Source organism: Erpetoichthys calabaricus, chromosome 4 (genome assembly GCF_900747795.2).
Source record: "Erpetoichthys calabaricus chromosome 4, fErpCal1.3, whole genome shotgun sequence".
NCBI classification, from domain to species: Eukaryota; Metazoa; Chordata; class Cladistia; order Polypteriformes; family Polypteridae; genus Erpetoichthys; species Erpetoichthys calabaricus.
In genome coordinates this window covers 77,839,450-77,859,030 of record NC_041397.2, presented here as the reverse complement: position 1 = coordinate 77,859,030, position 19,581 = coordinate 77,839,450, and positions in this window count along the sequence as shown.

Here is a 19,581-nt window from a genome sequence, read left to right as displayed (position 1 = left end):
CTCCACCCCTTTCTTGCAAATGTTTTAATTCTAATTTGCTAATTTTAACATTTTGGAGACTCTAAATTATCCTAGTCTCAATAACTGTGCTCTGGAATGGATTGACCTCCTTTATAGGGTTAGTTTCTTCCTTGACCTTGATGTTTCCAGATGAACTACCACCCCTACAGGAAAACTGGATAAATGAATGATAATTGTTAAACCACTGCTGACAGCTGAGACAAGTTAATTAACAGTAGGAATTGACCTGAATTGAATAAAGTGTTTTAAAGTCAATACAGTATTCCATCACTCTAGTCCTAGGCCCTAGACAGACTGTAGTCCTACGGAAGCATTTTATCTTTAAATTACTGTTTAAATTTATGAGATCATTCTTTCTGCTTCGAGGCAAGCAGTGTCATCACATTTTTAAGCTCTTGTACCTTAAACGATAAGTTGCTCATTCAGCTCATCCACTGACCAACCATGTCATGGTGAGCAAGTCTGTGTACTTACCTGCTCTTTAAAACATCTTCAACCATCTGAGGCCTGGGTTCTACAAGACCTCTGAATGGGTCCTGTGGTATCTGGCACCTGAATGATAGAAGCAGATCCAATAAATCCTTCAAGAAAGCGAGGTAGAATTGCTGAAGGTCAGACTTGCTTCATCACATCCCACAGATACTCACTTGGATTGAGATTTGGGTAATTTGAAGGCCAGGGCATCACCTTAAACTCGTCATTATGTTTTTCCTCAAGCCATTCCCAAACACTTTGAAGATACTTCCATCAGGGAAAGTCATTGCCATGAAGCAGTGAAAATGACTGGCAATGATCTTTTGGTTGATGTTACACACTAAATTAATCCCCATGTGAATGCCTAGACACAGGGTTGACCAGCAGAACATTACCCAAACCATCCAGAGAGCATCTCCGGCACCTACATACTCACTGATCACTGATTCATCACACCAGACCACCTTCCTCCATAGACCCAAGATCTGGTTCTGATTCTCTTGTGCCCTTTATACTGTAGGTGCTTTCAAAAGTGGACTGGGGTTAGCAAGGGCTGCCATGACACATTACTCCTGCACATCTGTCTATCTATCTATCTATCTATCTATCTATCTATCTATCTATCTATCTATCTATCTATCTATCTATCTATCTATCTATCTATCTATCTGTCTGTCTGTCTGTCTGTCTGTCTGTCTATCTATCTATCTATCTATCTATCTATCTATCTATCTATCTATCTATCTATCTATCTATCTATCTATCTATCTATCTATCTATCTATCTATCTATCTATCTAGATTCAAATAGTTAGCAAGTGCTCTAAGAAAGACTCATTTTTGGTATCTTGGTATTGATTCTAGTGCTCTTGTTTTGACTCAGTGTTTGCCAGGATCCTGATGAGGGTGCGAAAGCATGACCATATCACCCCAATCCTGAAAACCCTTCACTGGCTCCCTGTCCCACTCAGAATAGAGTACAAGGTCGTTCTCCTCACTCATCAGTGCATTTATGGACATGCCCCCCTTTACTTACAGGAACTCCTTACCCCTCATACCTCCTCACGCACCCTCCGCTCTGTACACACTAACACTCTCCAAGTCCCTAGAACCAAGCTTTGCAGTATGGGTGATAGGGCTTTTTCATCTGTGGCGTCGAGACCGTGGAACGTCCTCCCTGACTACCTGAGAGCCCCACAGTCGACTGATGTTTTTAAACGGAATCTAAAAACTCATCTTTTCAGAAAGACATTTTGTTAAAGTATAAATAGATTTTCTTGATTTATTATTTTATTTTTACTCTGTAGCACTTTGAGATTGCTAAAATATAAAGCGCATTATAAATAAAATTTATTATTATTATTCTAATTAATAAACTTCTTACAGCACTTTCCTGACAATGATTTTAGTGAAGTACTCTGTTGTACAAAAAGAATTTTCAGAGCTCATAAGTTTACTGTTGATTTTTGATTTTATTCTGATTTTTCAAGAAAAAAAAATCTATTCTTTTATTTCTGAAGGTTACATGCATCTTCTGGTTAACTACGTTCAACATCTGAGCAGTGCTTACTATCACACAGTACTAGTAGTCAACCAGGGTAACTGGCTTGGGATGAGAACAGGCGGTGGGTGTCCATGTTGTGAATCTTTGACTGAGTGAAATATGCTGGGTTTTTTTTTTGTTTTTAAGGTTTTCATCATCATTATCAGCATCATTATTTTTACTTCGCTTTTCCAGGTGTTCTAGTTATTTAATCCACATGTAACATTCAGTCTCAAAAATGTTTAATCTTAATGTTAAAATGTACATAAGTGTTTGCTTAATTTGTTTATAATGCGAGTCTTTCATAGTTACATAGCTAATGGACAATTCTGTTTAATCCCTCAAGCTAAATTGTAATGGAACTTTGTTATTGCTTAGCTTTATCAAAACTGCAGGAATAAAATTGTAGCCAGTTTTTAGTTAACTGTTTAATTTGCATTGCCTTCAATTGGGTAACGATGGCACATAATTTTCTGACTGTTCATGTTTCATGTCTGTATGTTTGATGTATGCATATTGCTACAGTATATGAAGCACCTGTAAGAGAAACTCAAGGAAACGTAACAAGAAATACTTTATATGAACTGAATTGGAATTATTTGCATATACAGTATGTCAGCGAGTCACACTCATTGATTGAACCCCATGAGAAAGCAGAAGCTGCAGAATATTTGGAAATCAGATTAACACAGCTACACCATTAATTATTAATGAGCATGTTAGCTGAAGTGTAGCCTTTCAGCACTCAGTGTTTTTCGCTCTGGTGTCTTCTCTGCTTGTTGTTAATCGTCGTTATTAGGATACAAATAAGAGAGCAAACTAAAGAGAAAAACAAGAACAATTAATAGGAAAACAACAAAAGAGAAGCAAGAGTTAAGCATTTAAAGCTAAAGCAAAACAGACGTACAGAAGACCCCTGTGAAGTCGCGGTTAAGAGTTCGCGGCCTCAGTCATTCACGGATTTTTCCTTAGAACCTAACTAATAATTGTTAGTGGAAACTGCAAATATCCTTCCGCAATTTTTATGGCTTTTATCGTGGCAATACTGTACTGTAGAGAGAACAGGAAGCAACTGTGAGAAAATGCGGCTTGGGATAGAGAAAGTAGCCAATAGAATTTGAAACTGTAACTCCCAGCAGTCTCTGCAGTGGATCTGATTGGTCTTCTGCTGAGGGTGCTGGGGCTGTTGGGGTCAAAGGATGTCAGCACGGCTTTTAAAAAGGGGCGGTGACCAAAAGCAAAAAAAAAAGTTTTTGTAATTTGTGTTTCACGTTCCTGTCTCTCTGTCTGCCTTCAGTTGGGTTACCTGTACGTATTCATTTTGTCTTGGATTGTTTCGTGTGTCTGGATTGTCTGCCGACTGCCTGTGTACATGAGGACTGTAAGTGGATTCATGGCCATCCTGCAAAGAAAGGAGCGCTCCTGAACCCATCCACCTGTCTTCACCATTTCAGGAACTAGCGGTAGGACTATCTTTACATTCCCATTCAACGTGCAGATCTCTGGACTATTTATTTTCATCATTTCATTTCATCTGTTGCCGGTTTTCATGACCGTTTTTCATGATTTACTGTCTGTGTTTTGTTTGTGCTTTGTTGTATTTAATGTGTAATCGTCATAAGGGGAACACGGGTGGTATTGTTGTCTTCTTATTTCATTTGTTTTCATTACATTCTTTATTTGCTGTTTGATTACCTGTTTGCTTTGTTTTTGTCTCTGTTTGTGAGTGCGCACGGGTCGGGTCAAGGCTAGGTGCATCCCTGGAATCTCCACCATAAAAATAAATAAATCATCGTCTTCTTGATGGTGTGAATCTTAGCGGCACCGGGCGGCTACAGCTTTATTCAGTTCTCCTTGCTGCTGATTGACTGTGATACATCTCCAGCTGAGTGATCTTGTGTTTTCCATTTACTTAAAAGCCCTGAACAGCACCTGTCCTTTTTGGCTGATTGCTTTGTTTCTCTAACCTCCTCCAGACATTCTCTACTTTTGTTGGGGGTTGTGCTCCCCTATGATGTTTGTCTATTCTTTAATCGATAACTAACTGCATACTGAGCTCATTTTACTTCAGAGAGAGACATGTTTGTTTGAAGTGTTTTACTAAAGTTCCTGTATCTACAATCTCCTGTGTTTCTGTGACCCAAGCGTGACACCCTGCAGTACTGTAGCCTCACTGTTTCTGGGATACAGCTGCTGCACTCGACTAGCCTGCCAGCATCAGCACTTACCTCTGTGTGCTTGTGTGCAGCCAGTTCAAGTGCAGTTGGCTCAGTGATTTACCGAGTTTCATCCATGGCGTCAGTTGCACTTTGTACATATTGTTCCAGTAGTTTTTAAAATAGTTTTTACAGTTCATTAGCAGTGTGTAAAATGATCAGTGTTGCAGTAATTGTGATGCTCTTTCCATGAAAAAAGTGTTCCATTAAAATTTCACTTTTTCTTTGTGAATTGTGACATTTACTTAAAGTGCTGCAAAAAAGTATTTGGCGTCCAGAGATTCATTAACCCCCAAGTATGTGGTAGTTTAAGGGTTAAAGCCCCAAGATGCCGCCGAAATGAGCTGCACCGTCTAAGGCTTCTGGCAATGAAAATGCGCTTGCATGAACTACAGTACATATAGCGGTAACATCGGTATTTTACGTTCTAGCACTGCGGGAGATACAGCAGTACAGTATACAGGTTTAGCTTTACATTCTTTATTTTTAGGTAATGTATTAAGCTGAGTTTGAAATTAAATTAAAGTGTTTTGGGAGAATAGTTAGGGTTTAAACTATGAAAACAGGCATTTTTTTATCCACATCCAAAATTTGCTGTTTTTCACAATTCGCGGGTGCTCTAGGAGCGTAACCCCTGTAACTTTTGAGGGTGTACTGTATTCCTAAATGTCATATAAATATAATAATCACACTGCTGTTAATTTTTATATATGCAGAATAAGAAGAGAGGGGTAAAAAACAGAAAATTAAATGGGAAAATGAGAAACAACAACTAAGGAAATGGGATTGATTAGAAGTAAAATAACTCATTAATTCTGAAAGTGGTTGACACAAAAACATCCATACAACAAGGGTTCAGCATGACTGGGTTTGTGAACCACTAAACTAAAAAGTCTATATTAGTGTGAGCCACCCTAACTAGAGGTGTTCATAAGAAATGCAGTGACTTATTAATTGTAAAAGAAGCTTTACTTTGTCATCCTTGATAGAGGTCAATAGAGGACTGTATCCCTAGTTAAGGATTAAAAATCAACACTAACATCATATTCATAATCACTGATCTTGAATTAATCTGAAATGATACTCTAAATACTTATGTTTAAAATTAGTCATTTTTAGCTCTCTGGGAATGGCTCTTAGAGGTCTAGGAACACCATTAAAGAATCAGATATCAAAAAGTTGTGCTCAGCAAAATCAAAATATCATAATAACGACACACCACATGCCTATATTACTGATCCCCATTTCTTTGAAGTTTTGTGAAGAGCAGTAAATTTGACCCCTTATATCCCATGAGGTGGTGAACCTCTGGGGTCAGTTGATGTGGCATAAACAACTTCAGATCCTTCTGATCACTTATGCTAAAGACACAGATTGTATTTTTGGGTGTACAGGCCCAAAAATAGTTGGGAACACCAAAAAACTCTTGCATAACTTGACATCAAGATGAGTCAAGGAGAATATCATATATTGGGTTTTTTTGTAACGGTAAGTCAGGAGGCACTTAACACACACACACAAAAAAAAAACCTGAAGTGATTTCAAGGCATTCATAGGTAATTCTTATGAATACAATAGCTGCATATTATCTGAAGTACTGAGCCAGGCTTCATTGCAAAATCAGGAACAGGTGTCAGAAATAATCACAGTAAGAAAATATGCATGCAAATTATGTAGGAATTTTCTGAGAGTTTATTTATATTAAAAATCAAGGGATAAAAAACCTTACTAAAGGGAAAAAAGTTATTGGTGATGAAAGTCCATATTTTACAGTAACCCAATATACTCATCCAATGGGCCATACTCCCCTTAACTTCATTATTTATGATTAAGAACATACAATATGACAAAAAATACACTTTGCATATAATGCTTTCAAAAGGAGTAGCGTAAACCACCTAGGTGAAGCATCACAGTTTTCAGACAAAGTTTAAGTGAAAGAAACAGCATTATTGATTATGCAGATGGAGCGAAAGAGACAAGGCCTAAACAAATATAAAGAGATTGAGAGATAATCTCAGAAAGTTGAAGAAAACAGCAGGTAAGAGAAGGAAAAATCCAAATCCATATACTTAGAAAACCTCGTCTAATATTAAAGGAGGATAGCAGTGGTCAAGAGAGAGGACTGAAGGAGGCATTCAGAATGAAGCAGCCTGAAACAGAGGATTATGTAGGAAATCCAGTCAAAGGCAGAAAATGAAAAGAAGATAAAATGAATAGCAACAAGGGGATAAGGAACATATGAAGTGTGAGCATGGAGGGCTGAAATTAAACCAGCAGCATCAGGCAATGATGCTGTCAAAGGCAGTGATTTAGGGTTGCATGTAGGTACACGGGGCAGTGATTATGAGTTATCTGCAGATGTACATAGCAGTGACTCAGATTTGCATGCAGGTGCATAAGGTGATTGTTGAGTGCAGTATGTGTGGTGCCCAGATAGCCTGAACTGGCATTACATCCTCAAACCCAGGACGCTGATAGTTGTAAACCAATGATGGACTGGGCTAGTAGGACACAGCACAGCAAAGGTAGGGGTAAAAATGCCTAGTGCTTTTATTTTCAAACAGTGTTCAAACAAAGTACAGTGCACATTCTCAATGAATAAATAAATAAGTAATCCCAGGTTAAAAAAAACAGTGATTCTGTGAGAAATCAGTTAATGAATAATCCAAATAAGTGTTAAAAACAGACAAGCTTCTCTTCTCTTCTCAGCTTTGGTTCTCCCATCAGGTATGCTCAGCCTGGAGCTGAGACACCGGCAGGCACGTTGAACCTTTAAAAAACTGGCCTGCACTATGTCCAATTCTGCTGGTCTCCACAATGACGACCCTAGCCTGGCTCCATCGTCCCACCACTGTCACTCGTAGGCATCTGCATGACGATCCCCTGAGCCCTTCATTCACTCCTGCTCCTTGGGTACTCGGCAGAAGTGGCCCTACCCTGTGTGACCAAGCCTATTGTTCTCTGTACCCCTTGCTCACCCAATTCTCTACTCTCTCATTCTCACTCTATATCTCTAGCTGACAAACTCTGCTCTCAGGTTTTCTTTTCTTCCTTCCTGCCTCCCTCACTCTCCACAGGCACTCTTTTATGCTCATGTTGGTGCAATGCCCTAATTATGACCTACAGAGTGCTGATGTAGAAGAGCTGAGCTTATTAACTAGCAATCAACTCATCTGCAGACCAAACACTCTGCATCCACTAGCACACACAGAACCCCAAACACACTGTTTTAATTAAAACAATTGCACAGTGCTACAGACCTCTTAGTCACTTCACCACAATATGCACGTGAATTTAGCAAATATTCAGTCAATATGTCTTTTTCAGACTGCTAATAACAACATGTGGCATCTCTGGCAAAACTGTAAAACTTTTTTTAAGGCAGAGATATCACAACTAAAAGTCTAAGTTAGTGTACTGTATGATTGTACACTCATATCATAGCGAAAATGAAAGAATGTTGAGGAACCACAAATCAGTATAAGCATTTGCAAAGACTTACATGTGAGGGTTTATCAACTGTAGGATCTCAGGTGTTTGATAAGTTTATGTGGTAAGAACGGCTGATATAAGATTCATATGCTTCTGGAAGCTGAAGAGACTGGCTGCAGGATTGAGAGTGTTGTCACAGGTTCTATAAACTGAAAAGACTACACAGTGCAGCAGAAAGAATTCTGTAAAGGTTAGTCTGATTGAAAGAGACACCAGGCGTAAGGTGACTGCTAATTAAATACTGAAATTGTCATGTTTTATGGATAAAAATGCAGAATTCCATTAACACTTGAATAAAAACAATTTTTATGTTTCTATCTGATATCTTCTTGTGGCAAAGTAATTTTCTTTATGTGTTAAGATTTCTGGTTAGACTAATAGATGGTATCAACTAGGAAATTAAAAGATAAAGGAGTAGGCGATTCCTAGAAAATGGTGATAATATAATAACAATACACAAAATGGTGTTTACCACATGAAAAATGTTAAATAAAATGGCAGTGATATATTGGAATATTAACATGAAAAAAATTAAAACAATAGAAAACAAACTATTTAGAATATAAAAAAACAAACTTAGAATTAAACTAAAGGATTCCAAATCCAATTTACAGCACGGATATGGCTTTATACCTGAAGCTTGCAAACTGCTGCTCCAAGGTTTTCACATATGCAGTACTTTGAAGCTCCACATACAGTATGAAACACCATTAATAAGAGTTCTACTTTGTAAACCAGCACTAAAAAGCTACACTTCATTGCAGAGGTGTCTTCAGTTATTTGAATTCATCTAAATATTCAATTATTTTATTGTTCTTAGAACTATATCCACAAAAAATAGGCTTTAATGTGACCTCTCTACTAGAGGCCCCTAGAGATTGTTAGTTCCCCCCCATGCCAAATGCCTTCTTAAAAAGATAATCTCAAATGGAATACTTTATCTGCATATTTTTTTTCTTAAGTTTAGAAATTTGCCAGAATGCAATTGACTCAATAAAACCTTGATGGAATCTGATCTTGGGTTTAAAACAATTATCTGAATTTAGTTTTCATTCCCTGGTCATAGGGAACCAGATATCATCTGAACAGACTCAGGCATGGGGCAGAGACCAGCCAATAAAATAAGAGGGTACACTCACCTACACATTTGAACTCATTCATATGTAACCAATCGAGAGTTACAGATTATCTTAATGTCTTTAGGATGTGGGACACAGACACAGGACAGCATTTGCACGGTGCCCAAGCCATCTTTCACCAGTACCTCCACAATCCACTAAAACAAGAGTGTTCACATTTGTTATTGGCAATAAATGGCTGGTATACATATATTTAGAGTCTATGCAGCACATCTCCAATGTATGCTGCAGCTGTGTGGTGTGTAAATCAAGGCGATTGAACACCAGTTAAAACAACAGGTTTTGTTTAGTTCTAAAGTGGTCACTCCCAATACTCGCTGCCATACTTTGTGATAACTTCTGCTAGCAATGTTTCTTCAACTTTCAAGAAATATGTGCAGTTGAATTTTGGATAAAACTTGAGATAACTGGTCATGAAACTTTGAAAGTTTTAAAAATACGGCAGTCTTACTGAAGTCCAAACTAGAATAGCTATATGAATTTGCTGCCTCCTGGTGAATCACGTATTTAAGGAAGAAGCCAAATGATGACCTGGAGGCATTTGTTTCTTAAACTACAGATTCCAATGTGCTTTTCCTCTTATGCAGTTGTATATCTGGGCCTTGCTCTTCTTTTTCTATCCTGGTTAGATCCAGTTTGCTCTCTTTTCTTTCCCCTATCTTCAAAGAAGGCAGTCACAGAGCCCAGATGAGAATGCAGAACATTTGCACAGAGTTACACATTCAGTAAAACAGTTTATCTGCTTTGATACTTTTTTCTAAATACATCACCTTATTTATTATTAAACCAGTAACGGCGGACTGCATGATAACATGCAGTGAATACACCTGACTTATAGTTTTCATACTCTTTATCCATACTTTTAGCATTCATTTGCTCAGAGGTTGATGCGCTTGCTGCTTCATGATCAGCTCATTTTCTCCACCCTAGCGGCCCGCTTCTTCCCTTCTTCCATCGACATCTTTTCACGTTAAAACTGATTAAGTCAGTTTTTGTGTTGCAATTACTTAGTACGTTTTTCTTAATTTTTCACTTAATCTTCAATCTGCCTCAAGAATGATTTAAAATGTGAAGAGGTTGAGGAAGTGACAACGAAGGTGGTATTGATGAGAATGGCGCCTGTACATATGCACTGCACGGGCACCTTGCTGCCCACTACCAAGAGCTGATTCTACAATAAAATAAAATAAAAACAAAAAGAGTAATAAAAATCATCTCCATGAAAGCAGATAGTAGACATCACGTAGTATATGTGTACCAAAGTTCAGCTCAATAGGTCAAACGGTTTGTGAGCTACAGGTGATTTAAAGTCCTAGACAGACAAACAGACAGCCATGGTAGTGTATTATATAAGAAGACCAGTAACGGCGCACTGCACAATAACATGCCGTGAATACACTTGACTTGAGCATTCATAGTTTTCATAGTCTTTCTCTGTATGTTTAGCATTCGTTTGCTTACAGGTTGATGTGCTTGCTGCTTTCTGAGCAGCTCTTCTTTTCTCTACCCTAGCGGCCTGCTTCTTCTCTTCTTTTGTCGGTATCTTTTCGTGTTAAAACTGATTAAGTCAGCGTTTGTGTTGCAATTACTTAGTATATTTTCTTTAATTTTTCACTTAGGCTGGCACTTAAGTCTTCAATCTGCCTCAAGAATGATTTAAGATATGAAGAGGTAGAAGAAGTGACAGCGAAGGTGGTAGGGCCCTTACACATCCGCCACACAACCACCCTACTGGCCGCTGCCGAGAGTTGATTCTACAATGAAATAAAATAAAAATTAAAAAGAAGAATAACCTTGGAGGTCAATAATCACCCCAAAAGCGGATAGTAGATGTCACATAGTATATGTGTACCAAATTTCAGGTCAATAGGTCAAATGATTTGCAAGCTACAGGTGATTTAAAATCCTGGACAGACAAACGAACAGCCACAGTAGCATATTATATACCTGTATAAAGATTGTAGCAGTAGGGAGCGCTACCGCTCCCTTGAACCCTCAGGTACCACGCCAAACACCAGGTAAAAGTGTAATACTTGTTATTTTTATTATAACAGTGTGCACTAAGCACCCTCAACTCCACACTACTCATACAATATACAAACTAAAACTATAACACAATTCTCACTCCTCCTCTCCCAGACACTTAGCCACCCTTCCTCCCAGCTCAGCTCAGTGTCTGGGCTTTCCCAGAGTCCTTTTATATCCCCTGCTCGGGAAGTGGTTCCAGCCCAACAATCCATAAGTCCTCATCACTTCCGAGTCAGTTTAAAAGTCCTTTTCTTCAACCCGGAAGCACATCGTTCCTTTCGGTCATGTGATCATGACGCACTTCCGGGTTATAGGGCACGTAGCACTCTGTAAGCCTCCCTACAGCGGCTCCTTGTGGTCCCCATGGTATCCAGCAGGGTTGTTTATAAAAACTACAATGTCCATAATGCCCTGCTGGAATTTGGGGACCTTCCATGCTGCTGGGAGGGATCCATCTGGCGGCCTGGAGGTGTGGACCGGAATATTTGGCCGGCCATCCCTCACAAGATGTTCAGACTTTTGACTGGTAATGTATATATTCTTGTTATTAAAATATTTATGTCAGTTGAAATCATATTTATAGCTGAAACATTTTACAAAAAGAATCACAGTGTAAGAAGAAGCTGTATATTGGAGACAGAAGTTAACATTTTGCAACCATTATGGGTATTTAGTATGAAATACGGAAATAGTGAAATGGTCAAAATCCTAAATGCCTTTTCTAGCTTAACACATTTGCTGTTCAGTGACTGCTGGTACAAACTTGCCATCTGTGTCATTGTGACAGCATGTGCGACCTTTGTAAGTATCCTACAGTGAAATTCAGCTTGGATCAGATGGGTGCCTGTTCTTCTTTTCACTAATGTACTTCTTGTCCATATGATGTGCTGCTTTCTTTGCTTTGCTTATATATGAGAAATTAATCCAGCATTATAAATCAAGCTGAGTGTAATTTTCTTATCTAGTGTTCAGGTTTTATTTAATCACTGACTGGCGAAGGCAAACAAGTGGTTTTCAGTAAAAGGCTAGTAGTACAAAGAGATATTTAACAGAGAGTGTATACCCCCTGAAAAAACACATTTTATAAAGAACAAGGTAAATAGCAGTTATGCAGGTGCAGTTCAGAGACCAGATTTGGAGAAGACAATTTGCATCAAGTGAGTGATGAATATATCTTTTTACTTACTTCAGGTTAATTTTGCTAGATTTTTATGATTATTTTTTTATATAAAAATATCTTTACACAGTATATTTAAGGTTTGCTTGATGTTCTAGAAAACCTGTAATGCATTGGATTCAGAAAGTATTCAAACCCTTCACTTTCTGCACACTTTATTGTGTTGTACAAAGCCCTTGTGTTGTACAAACCTTATTTTTCAAAATGCAATAAAAACCAAAAATCTGTGATAATTAAATTCACGTGCACCTTTATTTAACTGACAAAAGTACAAAGAAAAGATTAAATAGTTTTACTGACCAACTTAATTGTACTTTGTAAATACACACAAATTTAGAAAAGGATGAGCAGAGAAGGTTCATGCTTCATTGTTGAGAATAATGACGATTCATAAAATGACTTATTTTAAGTATTTCATTTTCTGAACAGCTGATGGAGCTGTGGCATTATTCTCTAAGAGCTTAGCTATACATTTACTCTGCTAGGCTACAGTATCATTTGCTACCTAATTATAGGATGATGAAGAACTGGTTGACCAAAAATGTGTTTTCTGATGCAGTTGAGCTTTACTATAAAATAAGGCCAAGCCAGTCAATCTAAATATGGTTTAACAGAAGTTAGTTCTCTGATTTCCTTAAAAGTAAAATAAAAATGTGTTTATTTCTTTAATAATCTGAATAGAGGTGCCCATTTTTTGGTTTTGGAAATGTACTCACTTATTTATTAGAATTTTTCTGCATTTTTTTTCCATCTAACATTAACACCAGCAATAATCACTTCAAAGTGCACAGTAGTAGTGCGGATGTACAGACCAGTAAAATTCAGGGACCTAGCCAGCGCTCCAAGAAAGCCAAAAGGCAGCCTAAAAAACTTGAATGAACCCCTAAGAAAGAAAAGGTAACTTACACACTCCTAGAGATTTAAACTGGCAGATGATCGGCAAGTAATGGCTTATCAGAACTAGTAAAAAAAGTGCTATGAAAGATGTTCTTCTAGAAATGCACACAACCTGGTCATGGGGTTTTTAAAATTATATGCTGTGCTATTTTGCTCAGTCAACCAGAAATTAGGATGTAACTTTTGCTTTGGTGCTTTTTCAGGAAGCTTAATTTTAGCTGTTACTTTGGTATCAAAGAAACGTACCTGGACCTGAATAAGCAAGTGAGCATTGGTGACAGTCTGCACAAATGAACCACATGTCTGCCAAAATAATAGCTCTGCTGTCAGGTAGAGTAGGCAGAAAAGTACCAGGTTATCCTTTCAGCCAAAATGCAGGTTAAAGCAGGATCTACTGTTATTTTAAGCAGCTTTTTTAAGAATGAGAGTAAACCTTTAATGCACGATACAGAGGAGCAATTAATTCAGTGTGATTTGCAGGTGTGAGTGGGTTGTTACTTAGAAGTTAATTCCTGCCTTTAATTTAAATCCGTAGTTAATTGCTTGTGCTTCCTTTTATTTCCATGTTTATTTGGAGGTTGTTTTTTTTAAATATATGCATATGAGAGCGGATTATTTTTCTTTAAGCTAGTTAATATTCTGCTTTCTTGTTTCTTTAAATGAATTTTATTTATAATAGCCATTTCATTGTCAGAACACAAATTATCTGTGAAGCAGGCACTGCTATTTGTGACTTATCTTAAAGTTGTGAAGTGTATACTTTTAAATGTAATATATTGATCATTCACTGTTTCAACTCTTGTTTGCCTCAGATGCATATTCTGAAATATCTTAATTGAAGCATGGTCATTTATATATATATATATATATATACTGTACGTACACATACTGTGCTCTCACATTTGTGTTCCTGCCATGAGTTTTTCACCTTGACATACATATTTTTAGTACAAGCTGAAACCTGACATTTGAAATGGAAGCAGTACAATTAATGAGCTCAGAAAATATACTATGTGTCAGCTGAAATTTCATGTCACTAAAATTATAAATGGAATAAAAGGGTAAATTGAATTCTCACTGGACCCCATTATCATGTTGTGTATTCTGGGTTTAAAATAGGCAAACAGACTGAAAAGAATGATATCTCTCCCAAATATACGCATCATAAAGTAGCTATAAAGAACAAACAGTATATCAAACATGAAACCAAATTATAGTTGTGACTGACTGTGGTTTAAAGACAATTAAAACTATTTATCAGAGTGCATTTTCTATTATTATTAACTTATTTCCTGTCTGCATAAATTTCGTAATGTGTGGTTTATTGAAGGCGGTCAATGACTTGATAAAAGTAGTAGAAGTGTCTTTATTTTAATATGTGGTATTTAGCTTTCTAAGACCCTGTCCCACAATCAAAACCAAATGGTTCAGAAACTTAATAATGGAAAAAATATATTCAGTAAATAGGCAGGGAAAAACAGTTGAACAAGGGTGGCTCCATGACTAGCACTGATGCCTCACAACTTTAGCGACCTTTGTTTTATCCCAGATTGGTTACTGTTTGTGTGAAGACAACACCTTATCCCTTTGTCACACAGATTTTCTCTTAGGTCTCTCGTTTTGTCTCAGTTCCCAAAGACTTTCATGCCACGTTAATCAGTGATTCTAAATTGGGCAGGCACAAGAGAATGCACATTTTTGTATAAGCATGCACTGTGTGATGGACTGCCATCCCTTACAGGATTGATTTCCGCCTTGAAACTGACAATGTGACCCTGTATGGAAAAAAGTAGATTCAGAAAATTGGTAGATAACTGTTTCTTTTTAACAGGCATAATATGATGCAAAATCTCAGGTGATTATGAATCCTTTTTGAATACATACTGATGAAGTCTGACATTTAGGCAGAGACGCATTACAGAATTTTCTAACCATTATATATTTATTCAGCTGCAAATATCCATTATTACTGACCCTTTGAACATCATTTATATCTTTTATAATATGAAGGCCTGAGACCAACCATTCAATTAACCACTTCGGAACAGGAAGATTTAGTGTTACGCCTTGTTTTTAATTTGTCATTACTGTTACTTTTCTTTTAAATCTAATTTAAAACAATTCACTAATCTGACACTAATCCTCCATAGCTGATGTTACATTAGTATTTTTGTACACCGAAAGACTTATAGTTATGCATAGATTCAAGAAGTGCAGCATGTAATTTTGCTTTCCAGGCATAATAAGTGCTTTCTTAATTTTCTTTAACTTTATATTATGGCTCATCTAATTGAAACAGAGGTACTATAGCACTTCTACTGTAAAATTAACCCCCAATAAATTTACTTGTTACATTATCTTGGGTAGCTGAACATAAGAGACCACATTATGCTTGTGCTTATGGAATAGGTATTATCCATCCATCCATCCATTTTCCAACCTGCTGAATCCGAATACAGGGTCACGGGGGTCTGCTGGAGCCAATCCCAGCCAACACAGGGCACAGGGCAGGAACCAATCCCGGGCAGGGTGCCAACCCACCGCAAGGAGTAGGTATTATACTATTTAAAATTGTATGATTGAGACATAAGGTTAATAATGAACTAGTTACAATAAATATTCAGCAAATAATGTTTCAGTGAGGGTGGCACAGTGGTAGCACAGTAGTAAGGAAATCAGGGTTTGCATCCTGGGTCCTCCCTGTGTGAAGTTAGCATGTTCTCCCTGTGTCTGTGTGGGTTTCCTCCAGGTGCTCCTGTTTCCTCCCACAGTCCAAAGACATTCAGGTTAAGTGAATTGCCGATCCTAAACTGTCCCTACTGCATGGATGGAGTGTGTGTGTGTGTTCACTCTGTGATGGACTGCTGCCGTATTCAGAGTTGGTTCCTACATTGCGTCCTATGGTAGCTGGGATAAGCTCCAGCAGACCTCCGTGAATCTGTTCAGGACAAGGCAGGTTAGAAAATGACTGACACACTGATGTTTCAATGATGTTTGATCTATCATTTCAATGAGAAACAAATGAAAAAGAGAATTTTAAATGTCTTGAAAAATACCTCTGTGAACTGCTGTAGAGATTAAAAATGTGGCAAAGTTATTTTGTCACTGTAAATAATTATGCCTCAGATGTGTACTCTCATTTGTGAAATTTATATTTAATGTAAGAGGCTTGGAAAATTGCAGTCAAAATTTCATACAATATTTCTAGAGCTTTAGTGCACTGGTATATTACCATTTGTGAATTTCTTGATGTCTTCTGTTAGTTGTCTGTAGTTCTATTAGTTGGATTGTAGAGGTGATACTGTGTTTGGCCCAGAAAGTATACCACTATTAGTCAAGCATTCAAACAAATTATAATTCATTATGAAGTGTCAAGTATAGTCAAAATAAAATTGTTTCTTTGTATAAAACTGGCACATTATTTCCACTGTAATCTTTGTATTTATAGTTAATGTCTAATTTTGTATTGAGCTGTGGTGAGCAAAAAGGAATTTGAAGGAAAACTACTCAAAACATAATTGCAAAATCAAAAAAAATGCATTTCGCTTCCAAACAAATCGGTGACACAAAAAGAAAGAAGTTTAATCTTGTCTGGAAGCATTTACATGCATTAATTCTGCATGCATTTTCTTACTATTTAGTATTTTAAAAAGATCTGTAGTGAAGGAAAAGACCACCGGACTCATTTCCTGTCATATGCAGTGTGAACCACCAGGCTGGCACTGCCACTTCAACCCGACACAGACAAGCGTGGGACACAAGTTCAAAGCACACAGTGATTTTTTATTTTTCTTTTAACCTCGTGGGAAACGCCTTCCTTCATTTACCACAAATCTAGCACAGTCCAAAGCACAAGCACTGCACAACACAATTCTTTTCTTCTCCTCCTTTCCTCCCAGCAAGCTTCATCTCCCTCCTCCCAACTCTGGCTTTCTGAGTACTGTCAGCTGGCTCCTTTTATAATAAGTGCTCCGGTGGCTTGAGGACGCATTTCCGGCAGCACTTCCATGTGTGGCGGAAGAGCAGTCCATAAGGGCTCAGCAGCTCCTGCTGCAGCACCCTCTGGCGGCGCCCACGGATCCCAAAAGGGCTGCACCAAACTCCAACTCCCATGGAGCCCTGCGGGAGACCAAGGCAGCGCTGCAACCCAGGGGGGCTACCACCTAGCCCTCTGAGGTAGGTAACTTTCTGGACACACTTGCTCCCCCGGTCCTTCCAGTGTGGAGGCGTCCCGGCCGGTTAAGGGTCCCAGCTGCACGCTACAGCAGACATTTTGTTGAACCATCAGACGTGTTCTGGTAGTGTGATCCCCACTTTGCCAGTTATGATGAAAGTTTTGGTTATCCCAATCCTAAAGATACATCAGAGACAGAAAAAAAAATGGAGACATTATACACAGAAGTTCAATATGGTATCCCGCAGGGCTCAGTACTGGGACCTTTACTGTTTTCACTTTACATGCTTCCACTGGGATCTATCATTAGGAAACATAATGTTAATTTTCACTTGTATGCAGATGACACCCAGTTATACCTTTCATTTAAATCAGATGAAATTTCTCTGATGTTGTCTTTAGTTAGTTGTGTTAGCAAATTAAAGGAGTGGATAAATGAGAACTACTTGTCTTTAAATACAGATAAAACAGAGATGTTAATTGTTGGAGGGAATGACGCTGATCATAACAATATTTTGTCATCATTTAACTCAGTTGGAATCCCAATTAATTTTACTGAATCAGCCCGCAATCTAGGAGTTATCTTTGATTCTAGCATGTCATTTAAAGCGCATATTACAAAGTTGTCCATGCTTCTTCCATCTTAAAAATGTCAGGAAATTAAGGCGCTTTAATAATAATAATAATAATAATTCATTACATTTCTAAATAAACAGGATTCTGAGAAATTAATTCATGCATTTATCTCTAGTAGGATTGACTACTGCAATGCAGTGTTCACTGGATGTTCAAACTGTTCTCTATATAGCCTCCAGTTAATCCAAAATGCGGCTGCAAGAATTATTACAAGAACAAGAAAATACGAACACATAACTCCAGTTCTTAAATCCTTACACTGGCTCCCGGTTAAGTTTAGGGCAGATTTCAAAATCCTTCTTTTAACACATAAAGCATTAAATGGCCGAGGTCCGGCTTACTTGTCTGAACTTATCATGACTTACAAACCAGAGCGCACATTAAGATCTCAAGATGCTGGTCTGCTTATGGTTCCAAGGATTAATAAAATAACAATGGGAGGTCGAGCTTTAAGTTACAGGGCCCCTAAACTGTGGAATGGTCTGCCTGCTACTATAAGAGATGCCCCTTCGGTCTCAGCTTTTAAATCCCGGCTGAAGACTCACTACTTCAATTTAGCATATCCTGACTAGAGCTGCTGATTAACTGTACATACTGCATTTCTGTTGTTAGTCATTAGCACTAAAACATAAGTAACATGATAGTTAGAATTGGATACTAACCCTCACCTATTCTGTTTTTCTTCTCGGTACTCAAATGTGGCACTTGGTGCCACGGCCCACCTGCCAAGTTGTTTTGCCTGCCTAAGGTAAAGTCATCCTTGATGGAGGATCGCAGGAATCGTGAGAAAGAGGGGTCCTTTCATCGGATTGGCTGGCCCAACACTGTTTCATCCATAGAGTGGCCAAATGGGGGAGGCAGCTTGATGGATGAGGTCTCCAGGAGTCTAAAATTATCCAAATCTTATTATGTGATATCATCTACTGTTAAATTCTGCTCCGTACTTCTAAAAAAATTTTATTTTTTATATTTTATTGAGGATTTGTTCTGTGTATTGTATTGTATTGACCCCCTTCTTTTGACACCCACTGCACGCCCAACCTACCTGGAAAGGGGTCTCTCTTTGAACTACCTTTCCCAAGCTTTCTTCCATTTTTCCCTACTAGGTTTTTTTGGGAGTTTTTCCTTGTCTTTCTTAGAGAGTCAAGGCTGGGGGGCTGTCAAGAGGCAGGGCCTATTAAAGCCCATTGCGGCACTTCCTGTGTGATTTTGGGCTATACAAAAATAAACTGTATTGTATTGTATTATTAATAACTGCTCTGTAAGTCTGTACTACTAAGTTGTCAAAAGGTTGCTCTCTGTTCTCTGTAAGTTGTAAACAGTGCAACGAGAAAGAGTTTTTTCAAAACAACTTTTAGTTATTTATTCCATAAATGTAAGACAGGTGGACAGAATTATAACATGATTTTCTGTAGGAGTCCCATAGGTCATGCAGTATACAGGTTGTCCCCGAGTTACAGACATCCGACATACGAGTTATGAACGGGGCTGCAGCTGCTCCTTCATCTGTCTGGGGAACGCGACACAGCCTCCTCAGTAACTGCCGCTTCGTCATCTTCGGCCTGGGTACCCTGTAAGCGGTGGCTGGAAAGGGGCGGTTTTGCTGCTCGCGCAGTGTAGTGTCCCTCAGGCAGCTGCTGTTGATGAAAGGGGCTGCACCCCATTCATTCTCAGTGGGTGGCTGGGTCCATAGTCACTGGGGCCACAGCTACCGCTTGTGTGCAGGACTGAGGCTTGATGGGGCGGAGGGAGGCGGTTCGCTGCCCACCCACCACGCTGCCA